Source organism: Dicentrarchus labrax, unplaced genomic scaffold (genome assembly GCF_905237075.1).
Source record: "Dicentrarchus labrax unplaced genomic scaffold, dlabrax2021, whole genome shotgun sequence".
NCBI lineage: Eukaryota > Metazoa > Chordata > Actinopteri > Moronidae > Dicentrarchus > Dicentrarchus labrax.
Window position 1 is genome coordinate 26907482 of NW_026136706.1, and position 9907 is coordinate 26917388.

At 38.7% G+C, this 9907-nt stretch overlaps 1 long non-coding RNA gene across 1 annotated transcript; it reads left to right on the forward strand.

Annotated features, from left to right (window-relative positions):
• Positions 1-9235: 9235 nt before the first annotated feature.
• On the forward strand, positions 9236-9640 carry LOC127365401 (uncharacterized). The gene is made up of 2 exons (XR_007885205.1): positions 9236-9332; positions 9517-9640. It is a non-coding gene; the product is annotated as an uncharacterized LOC127365401 (long non-coding RNA).
• Positions 9641-9907: the final 267 nt, after the last annotated feature.

Consider the following 9907-nt stretch of genomic DNA (forward strand, 5'->3'; position numbering starts at 1 on the left):
CTGCAACACACAACATGGTGTTAAAAAAAAAAGCACTTTGCATGGCCAGCCATAAATGGAGATGGAAGACATGTATCTGAGTCATACTTCAGATACTATAATAAGGACTTTAGACTCGACATGTGTCTGACAGCTCAGAACTTTCTTGTGACTTCACTCCTAAGACTTAACTAAAATAAAATATAAGACATTTAATTATTGGAGGCTCTCAAAACATTACTTTACAAACATTACAAAAACAATCTAAAACTAACTACTCAGTTACTTACATTTAAAACTAAGCCCATCTAAGCTTACAACCACATTTCACATTTGTCTTCAGCAAATGGAACTGGCATGAGTAATGTAATCATTTTCAGGATCAAGTTTGGTGAAGTCTCTATCAAGTCTATATTGGTAAAATTATAATAAACATTTATAGATCAACAAGGGAACAAATGACTACTAGATGAATTACCATCCAACTCTGCAGTTCTACTCAACTCTGCCATGCATTATAGCAACTTTCAGCTCTTTGGCTTGGTTTTACACCTGCAACTGTTTTTGGTATGGTCATGTTGCTCTCATCAGTGTCATTTCCTTTTTCAGTTCATACACTTCCTTCTCACCAGCAGACAGACACAGTTGGAGACTAACTGGTGAACACAGTGGAACATTTAGCAGGTCTTTTTTTGTGACTTCCTACCTTTTTAGGGTTAAAAAAAACATCTTACAAATTAGGCTTTTTCAGTTTTGTTTTTATTTAAACTTTTGTAGAATGTCTAGAGGGCCACAGGACTGTTTTAGTGTGAAAAAATATCCAAACTTAGAAGACAGAAAATATAAGAGTTTAAAGGTCATTGCTACAAAATAAACCACAACACAGTGATGCAGGTGTTGAATCACCCTAAAGGGGTTTATTTTGCAACAATGACCAGAGCACACTATGCATTATCCCCCTTATTACATGTCTGCTTACTAAGAAATTGGTAATTTAACGCATTTAAAAATGATTTCATCCATCCATAGCAACATAAAAAGTCTACAAAAAGTTGTCAAGTAACACAAAAGGTCAGCCAACACAAAAAATGTATGCCTTAAATGGAAATCAAACTGCTCATACAACCTAAAAATAAATTAGACATTTGTAGCAAAAACGACCACCAACTCAACTTCGTTTGTAATAATTAGAAAATGTATAAAACAATATATGAATGTGTATTAAGAGTTAATTTCTCATTTAATAAGAAACACAAAACGAAGCCCTCCTAGAAAAAGGCAAAAACTAGTAGCAGCACTTCTCTATGATGTATTGATGCTAACCTCTTTAGCATCAACCATTGTTGTGTACCTAATGTTGTGTGTCTTCTCGCAGTGTCACCCCTAATTCCCATCTCCGTAGCTGCCAGTACTTCCTCAAAGGATGCTTATGTTGCCAAGTTGATAAGGATACTTTCTTAATTTGCTTGTGTTTTTTAAGTTGCAGGACTGTTGTATGTATATGAAAGCAAACTCATTCACATACTATTCTGAAAACCACACACACACACCAGGGAAATGCTTTTACACACAGAATTGAAACACTCACGAAAACTAATGAAAACCTTTCACACAAGTAAAATGTGCTTATATTCACAGTTGAAAATGTTTCTCTCACATACACATTTGAAGGCAGCTCATTCACATACTATACTGAAAACCTCATAAACAATGAGAAATTATTTTACATACACAACTGAAAAGCTCTTATAAAAACTTGGGAAATCACATCTTTCACACATACCACTAAAATGTGCTTATATACACAGCTGGAATGCCCTCATATAATATTGTGAAATATAACAGTTCAGTAACAAGTATGAGCATAGGTGGCAAGGAAGGGATTTCGTCTGTCTATATACATACATACATAACAAAAAAATGCTGGGGATGCTGGGAACTTCCTTTTTCTTTCTTTTCAAAATGGACGACATAGGGGCAAGCACATTTTATGGAAAGAGGAGAGATAAATCCACTATGTTTTTTTACTATGATAATCATATATGTTCTTGTTTATTAACATGTCAGGAATAATATATTTAGTTCTCAAAGCAGTTGAATTATTATTATTATTTTTTATACTTTTAATATCTTTTATCAAAGTCAACTGTAGTGGACACCAGAACCATCTTTATGTATAAAATGACTCACATTGTTGTAGAAGACAGACATGAAGTAGAAAGGATTCTTTACAAGATTAGTGAGGGAAATTCAGATATGGATCTGTCAGATGATGACAGATATGAGGATTAGTTTGAACCTGTGATAGAAGAAGTTGGTAAAGAAGAGGAAGAGGAAGAAGACGCACTTTTATTTGTTCTTTATCTGCGAACAACAAAGATGATGTAGAATGATGATATAAAAGTATAGAAATATATTTTTGGAGTATGATGTTAGAAATGGGAATGTTTTCAGAATATTGCACCTTCTTGTAGTACTTGAATGTTGGGCCCTATGAGATGACAATACCAGCAGTGGGCCCCGACAATTTGAGTTTGTGACCCCTGCTTAAGTTAAGTATGAGTATATGCTGTTGGTCTAATGGTGCTCATAAAAACACAGAATAGAATAGAAAACACTAGTACACTGAATCTGGAGCCAAAACAATGGCAGAGGCAAAAATAATTTGTTCAAAAAATTTAACTGAGTATGAGCATTTTCTTGTCAAACCATTAGGGAAATAAAATACCCATGAGTAAAAAATTATGAGAATTCTACAGGTTGAACTGGATAGTTTTAAGTTGAAAGAGAAAGCTATGATTTAAAAAGATAAAGTAATGAGACAGTTGGGAATAGCAGCTATAACAATATGACACTATGACTGTATACAAAAATAATGTTTTGTCATTTATGAGTGTAAGTATTAATCACCACACTCATTTAATGTTGTTGGAAACTATTCTAATTTTGTATATATATATATATATAAAGAAAAAATCAAATAAAAAAAAAAATCCATCATAAATATATACCATTCTCATCTAGTTAAAGTGGTGCAATGTGAAAGTAATTCTGTGTACAAGTCCTTGTTTGATGATCGCATTTTTGAACACTTTCCCATGGTCGACAGCTCACAAAACTTTGACGTATCCACTTGTCCCCGTGCACGGTCGCCACCAAATGGCGAAGCCATGTCCCCCCAAATCAGCCCCGAAGACGCGCTCGACAACCTGTATGAATATTGGTACGCATCATGATCAGTCAAGCAAATAAAGCCTCTTGGAGCCATACCCAAAAGACAATAGCCAACCTCCTGAGATCTACCAGTCCAGTGTCAACATCGCAAACCCACAGCCTGCAGTAACTAACCTCACATCACTTTTTCTTGTCACAGAACTACTAGACATCACATCACAAACCTCTTTATTTGAATTCATTTATACAAACTCATCAACTTTGCCAACCCAATAAAGTTGGCTTCACATATGTTTTCATATTTTTTTACCAAACAATAAAAACGATGAATACAATGACTGAAGGGTACAAAAGGTATAAATACAAGATATAAAAAGCTTCCCATTTAAATGAGTGATACTAGAAAAGTATAAAAACACGCTCAGTACAAATAATAAACACATCTACAAACTAACAGGAAATAAAAATGGACGGGGGGGAGAGGAGGCAGCCGCAGCGAGAGCAAACACAGAGCGGCCAGAGAAACAGAGCGACTGTAGTAAGGCGTTCGTGCAAAACTGCGTAAAAACTGCAGTGCGTATCCTGTGTTTAGGAGTGCGTAACCGCTCTGATCGCTAGCTTCTAGCTACTGTTGACAGCTGTCAACTTCCTGTCATGCATGTCATGCGCTACCATAGGTTAAACGTGACCTACTTTTTTATTTTTCTCTTTTTTTTATTTACTTTCTTTTTTTCCTACACCCCTCGCGGTCGACTTGGGATCAGTCCGCGGTCGGCTGGTTGGGCACTCCTGTCCTAGGGAATTTATCAGCTTGATTTCAAATTTGGTCAGTACGTCAAACGGCGTGACCGTGGTGGGCGTCCAATTTCAACAACTTGCCATGAAAAAGGAAGTTCATGTTCAGCGTACATGATCAGATCTCAACGAAATTTCACACGTCTGATAAGATTCCCGCCCTGAACACATCTACATGACAATATACAGATATAGTGATAGCACCACCTAGTTGCAACATGAAATATCATGTTTTATACTTTCATGTTCTACTCCTAGCAGGTTGATCAGATTAAGCTGAAATGTACCTATAAAATGCAAAACACATTGTTGATGATATGTGATGAATGTGGTGACTGGGCGTGTCTGTGGCATGGCATGAAATTTTGATGTACTGCCACAAAACGTGAGTTTGCTATAACTTGCATGTACATTGTCCATTTGCCTCCAAACTGTACTTGTCTGATAAGAGTCCTACCCTGAACACATCTATGTGATAATATTCAGATATAGTGATAGTGGCACCTAGTGGCAACAGGAAGTGAGCGCTGCGTGGCGATTTTGATCTGATTTACGTGAAATTTTCATGTTGCGATCCGCAAGTGTTACAACAGCACGTGGCGCGGCTGCAGCACACCCTGAGTTGCGTGGAGTGCGACGGGCTGTTCATCGCTTCTTTCAGCTTTAATTTTATTTATCTTTTATGTTAATCCATGAATTTGATCTTCTTTTTCTATGAGTGTAGAATGAAAGGACTGTAAACTTTCATTTCATAAAACAGCCATGTGTTATATAATGATGAATACATTTCCTTGGTTCTTTGAAGTTAAACCTGCCTCCTTGAATTAATTAATTTAATTTAGATTTAGTTTTTTTTTTCTTCATATACTTTATTAATCCCCTGTTGGGGGATTACCAGATTACCATTACATTGATCAATCACTCAATGAGTCGTTCACTCGGTCTTCCTTAAAAGTCCAGTGTGTAATATTTAGGAGGCTCTACTGGCAGAAATATGTATTTTCCTTTGTGTAATCATCTGAAAATAAGAATTGTTGTGTTTTTGTTACTTTAGAATGAGCCATTTCTATCTCCAGAGGGAGTTGGTTCTCTTCTATGTAGTTTGCCATATTTGTACAGTAGCCCAGAAAAACAAATCAAACACTTGTTCTAGATCAGGGGCGGTCCTAGACCATTTGGTGCCCTAGGCGAGCTTTACTGATAGCGCCCCATCCCCACAATATGTGCAAAAGAATAAACCTGTTCAATAATAAATATACAAAAAATAAACTTTGAAACATATTTTTAACAGTAGTGCAACATCTGAGAACAAAAAGTGCACACTAAAGAATCAAAACAAAAAATTAACGTACTGGAACTCAGACCCGATCGTTTTTCATGCTAATATTCTATATAAATTCCCTTTAACTACTAAGTTAAATGATCATGTAATGGTTTCGGTTGATTTTAAGGTGTTAAAGTAAAGACTAACTTCTTACCTATTTAACCGTGTATCGTTTTAACCATTTACTTTTGCTCCGTCTTTACTAGAGTCTGTAAAAGGATGCTAACACCAGTGATTTAGCCATGTGCTGTCGGTGTCCCCAGTCGAATGGCCGTGTCCGCCCGCTGTAAACATTGAACACTGCTGGTGTTATGGGGGTACTAAGTTGTTCCTGAGACTGACAAAATAACATCAACTCATCTGGGATCGTACTTTCCTCCTTCAAAATAAGATACAATGCTTTAACAACTCTAATTTATGCAGTGAAGCTATACCGCCACCTACTGGATATTTCTCATTTTCATCACTTGTAATATACAAGCTGATGCATTTAATTTAGCAATTAAAGACACATGCGCTGTATGCATATATAACAATTACCTGTAATAGACTCAGTGCAGAGTTAGTATGTAGCATTATATAACAAACTAGAAAATTCCTAAAGAAATTTTGATTGTGCCTTGCTCTGGCCCGTGACACTGGCCCATACATTACTGACACTGCCGAGTAGTTTACAGTACAATGAGGGGAGACACCTGTGTTTAATTCGGCGTACGCGTGATCCACTAACAACCACGTATTTTAATGACAAATCTTGTTTTGAAAATCATTGCAAAATGCCGGAAATGGCGTAACAGTTTGACATTTGATTCAACCTGGCCAATTTTGAAGGCACGCCACGGACACGCCCTTTAATGTACATGCACAAATAGCACAACTTTTAATCAGCACCATTTTTTGACTGTACTGACCAATTTTGAAGCAGATCCGATAAATTCCCTAAGAGGAGTTTGTTCAAATACAATGCAAAAAATTCACCGAAAATGAGCAAAAAAATCAAAATGGCTGACTTTGAGGGCACGCCACGGACATGCCGTTCAACGTACATGCACAAATAGCACAACTTTTAATCAGCACCATTTTTTGACTGTAATGACCAATTTTGAAGTAGATCCGATAAATACCCTAGGAGGAGTTCGTTCAAATACAATGCGAAAAGTTTGCCGAACGTGAAACTTTATATCAAAATGGCCGACTTCCTGTGGGGTTTGGGGTATGGGTCCAAGAGGCTTTTTTGTACGTCCTGGCATGTTACACGTGCCTACCGAGTTTCGTACATATCGGTGAAACGTGGCGCCGGGGCTGCTGTTTTTTTATCCTGTAGGGGGCGCTTCACACACGACAAACACGATTTTTGGTATGTGAGCTTCAGGCACTACTCTAAACATGCCCTGTGAATTTCATATTCATAACTATTGCGGTCTCCGCACAGTGATTTTTCATGCCAAAAGAGCACCACCTAGTAGTGTATTTTTTTTGTCCTTTTCAAGGGAGCCTCAGGAAGCCATGGGGAAGCATCGTACCAAGTTTCATTTAAATCACACATACCTATGCAGAAATATAAACATTTTACTTTTGAAGAGCGCCACCTTGTGGCGGTGGCATCAAATTGTTCAAGACTGTGCACAATGCCTAAAGAAGACATGGTGAACTATGGACCCAAGTTTGGTGTCAATCGCACATACCAATGTGGAGAAATAGTCCACTTCCTTTTTTGACGAAAAATCTACAGGAAGTCTTAATTTTATAGCGTGCTTATTTTTAGAAATTTCAAAAATGTTCAAATTACTCTTTTTACCAGGGCGGTCCCCAGGTGCTAGGTGAAAAAATTTGTGCAAATCAGACAACGCGTGTAGGAGGAACACGAAAAAGTAGTTCACGGACATTTCGCACTGTAGCGAAGAAAAATTATGGGCGCAAGTGGGCGGGGCCTATATGGGGAGATTGAGCTCCATTCACTGAACGCGTGGATATAAGTTTGTGCGACAAACGATGTGGGAGTTATAAAGTATCAAAAAAGTCATCGCTATTTCCTTAATAGTAGCGCCACCTAGTGGCCGACCCATAAGTGATGCATATAATATCAAATTTTTCACCAGGCCTGACAACTTTGCCAAATAAAATTGAGTTTTCGTATATGTTCAGGGGGGGAAAAACGCAATCAAAGTTCCTAAAAATAATAATAGGTAAGAAATTGAGCAAAAACAGTAGGGACCTCCAGCGGTCGCTTGCGAGGTCCCTAATAATAATTCCTAGAAGAACAATAAGGTCTTGCACTGGTCAGTGCTCGATCCCTAATAATAATTCCTACAGGAACAATAGGGTCTTGCACTGGTCAGTGCTCGATCCCTAATAATAGGTAAGAAGAAGAAATCAAGCAAAAACAATAGGGACCTTGCCGGTCGCTGACTCGGTCAAAACAAGGCGTGCTGCGGCCGCGTCGCATGCCGTCGTAACACGTGCGGACCACAACATGAAAATCTGCCGTTAATCAGCTCAAAATCGCCACGCAGTGCTTACCTCCTGTTGCCAGAAGGTGGCGCTATCACTATTTATTGTCACGTAGACATGTTCAAGGCGAGACTGTTATCAAACACGTGAAGTTTCATTGATATTGGACCATGTACGCTGAAGTTATGAGGACGTGTTCACGTCAAAACTATTTCAGAATATTTTAAGTTTATTGGAGATTGGACATTGCACACTGAAGTTATGAGTACTATTTTATGGCGAATCTGCTGAAATGGACAAGTTGTCACTGGCACGTGGTTTAATGTACAGTCACAAATAGCTCAACTTTTCAATCAGTTTGTATGACCACAGAATTCAAAATGGCCAACTTTGACGGCATGCCACAGACACGCCTCTCAATGTACAGTCTCAAATAGCACAACTTTTAATCAACACCATTTTTTGACTGTACTGACCAATTTTTAAGTACTTCCAATAAATTCCCTAGGAGGAGTTCGTTCAAATGCAAGGCGAAAAATTGCAGAAAATGGCTGCAAAATTCAACATGGCCAACTTTGAAGGCACGCCACGGACACGCCCTTCAACGTACAGTCACAAATAGCACAACAACATATGTTGACTGTACTGACTAATTTTGAAGCAGATCTCATAAATTCTCTAGGAGGAGTTGGTTCAAATACGACACAAAAAAACGCTCAAAATTGGTCAGAGCAGTCACAAAATGCTGTTGAATGAACGCTGTTCATTTCCTGACTGTACGTTGAAGGGTATCTCCGTGGCATGCCGTCAAAGTTGGCCATTTTGAAGTCTGTGGTCTTGTATTTGAACAAACAAACTCCTAGGGAATTTATCAGATCTGCTTCAAAACTTGACAGTACTCTTAAATAATGTTGCTGATTACAAGTTGTGCTATTTGCGACTGTACGTTGAAGGGCGTGTCCGTGGCGTGCCGTCAAAGTTGGCCATTTTGAACGAATGTCACACTGTGATGTCATCTTTGGCATTTCAGGGCTTCTATTTTACCTAACTCCTCCTACAGGTTTTATTGGAGCTACTTCAAAATTGGTCAGTGCAGTCAGTTTTTTTCTTCCAACATTGTGCCCGTGGCGTGGCGTCCCGTGGCATCCAATTTCAAACCTTCGCCATGAAAGAGGGATTCGTCATAACTTCTGCGTACATGATCCGACTGCAACGAAACTTCACATGTTTTATCAGAGTCCCGCCCTGAACATGTTGCTGTTAATTAAGGCAGCATTCATCTCTGCTCCTGATGTACGATGCATATATGCATATGTCAATCATGATGTGCTTGATATATTGGTTGTTTTGTATTTACAGTGTACGGTTATGGACGTCGAGGTCCAAAGACCCGTTGCGTATCGGCGGGTCCTCCAGGCCCATGTCAGGGCCATGGGTGGCCTGGTTCGCCAGGTGCGCCTTAACAGGGCTTCCCAGCGGCAGGTTGCCCTGTTAAGGCGTGAAGTGGATGATGTCACCCGCCAGTCCAAGGACTACCGCCGGCAGCTGGAGCAGGCCCTCCAGCAGGTTGAGGACCTCCGAATGGTGTTTGCGGTTCCTCTCAGCAAGTGTTCGTGTTTTTTGTGGTTTTCATGCTACAGATAATGTGTGTTTCTGTAATAATAGATTAAGATTTAACATTCAACTGATCATAAGTCTGCTTGTTGAGTGAGTGAATATATTTTTATTCTTTATTAATTGGATCGAAGACTGATAAAATGAAGATTTATTTGTATCTGTGTCCATGTGTGCAGACGCAGAGCAGCAGCCCGATCCGGGCCAGCAGCACCAGCACACAGAGCAGGAGGACGAGGAGGAGCATGAGGATGCTCCGGGCAATTAAAAAAAATTAAATAAAGATTTTTCCAAAATTTTAAATCGTTTCTGTGGTTATTAAGCATTTAAAACTTTCATAAAATAAGAGGTTCATGTCTTGTCAAGGTTTGTGTCATATGTCCAGAAATGTTGTACCACAGAAAACACATCCTATCTCCCGATATGTTGAAGTATTAATAAACAAGCTTTAGTTGGCAGTAAAGAAACAGCTGCACAGTAATATTGTATTTCTGTGTTTGAATGGGTGAAGAATACACAGGCTTGGGGACACGCAAGCAGATATTTTATTGGTATGATCTGGTTTTAAAT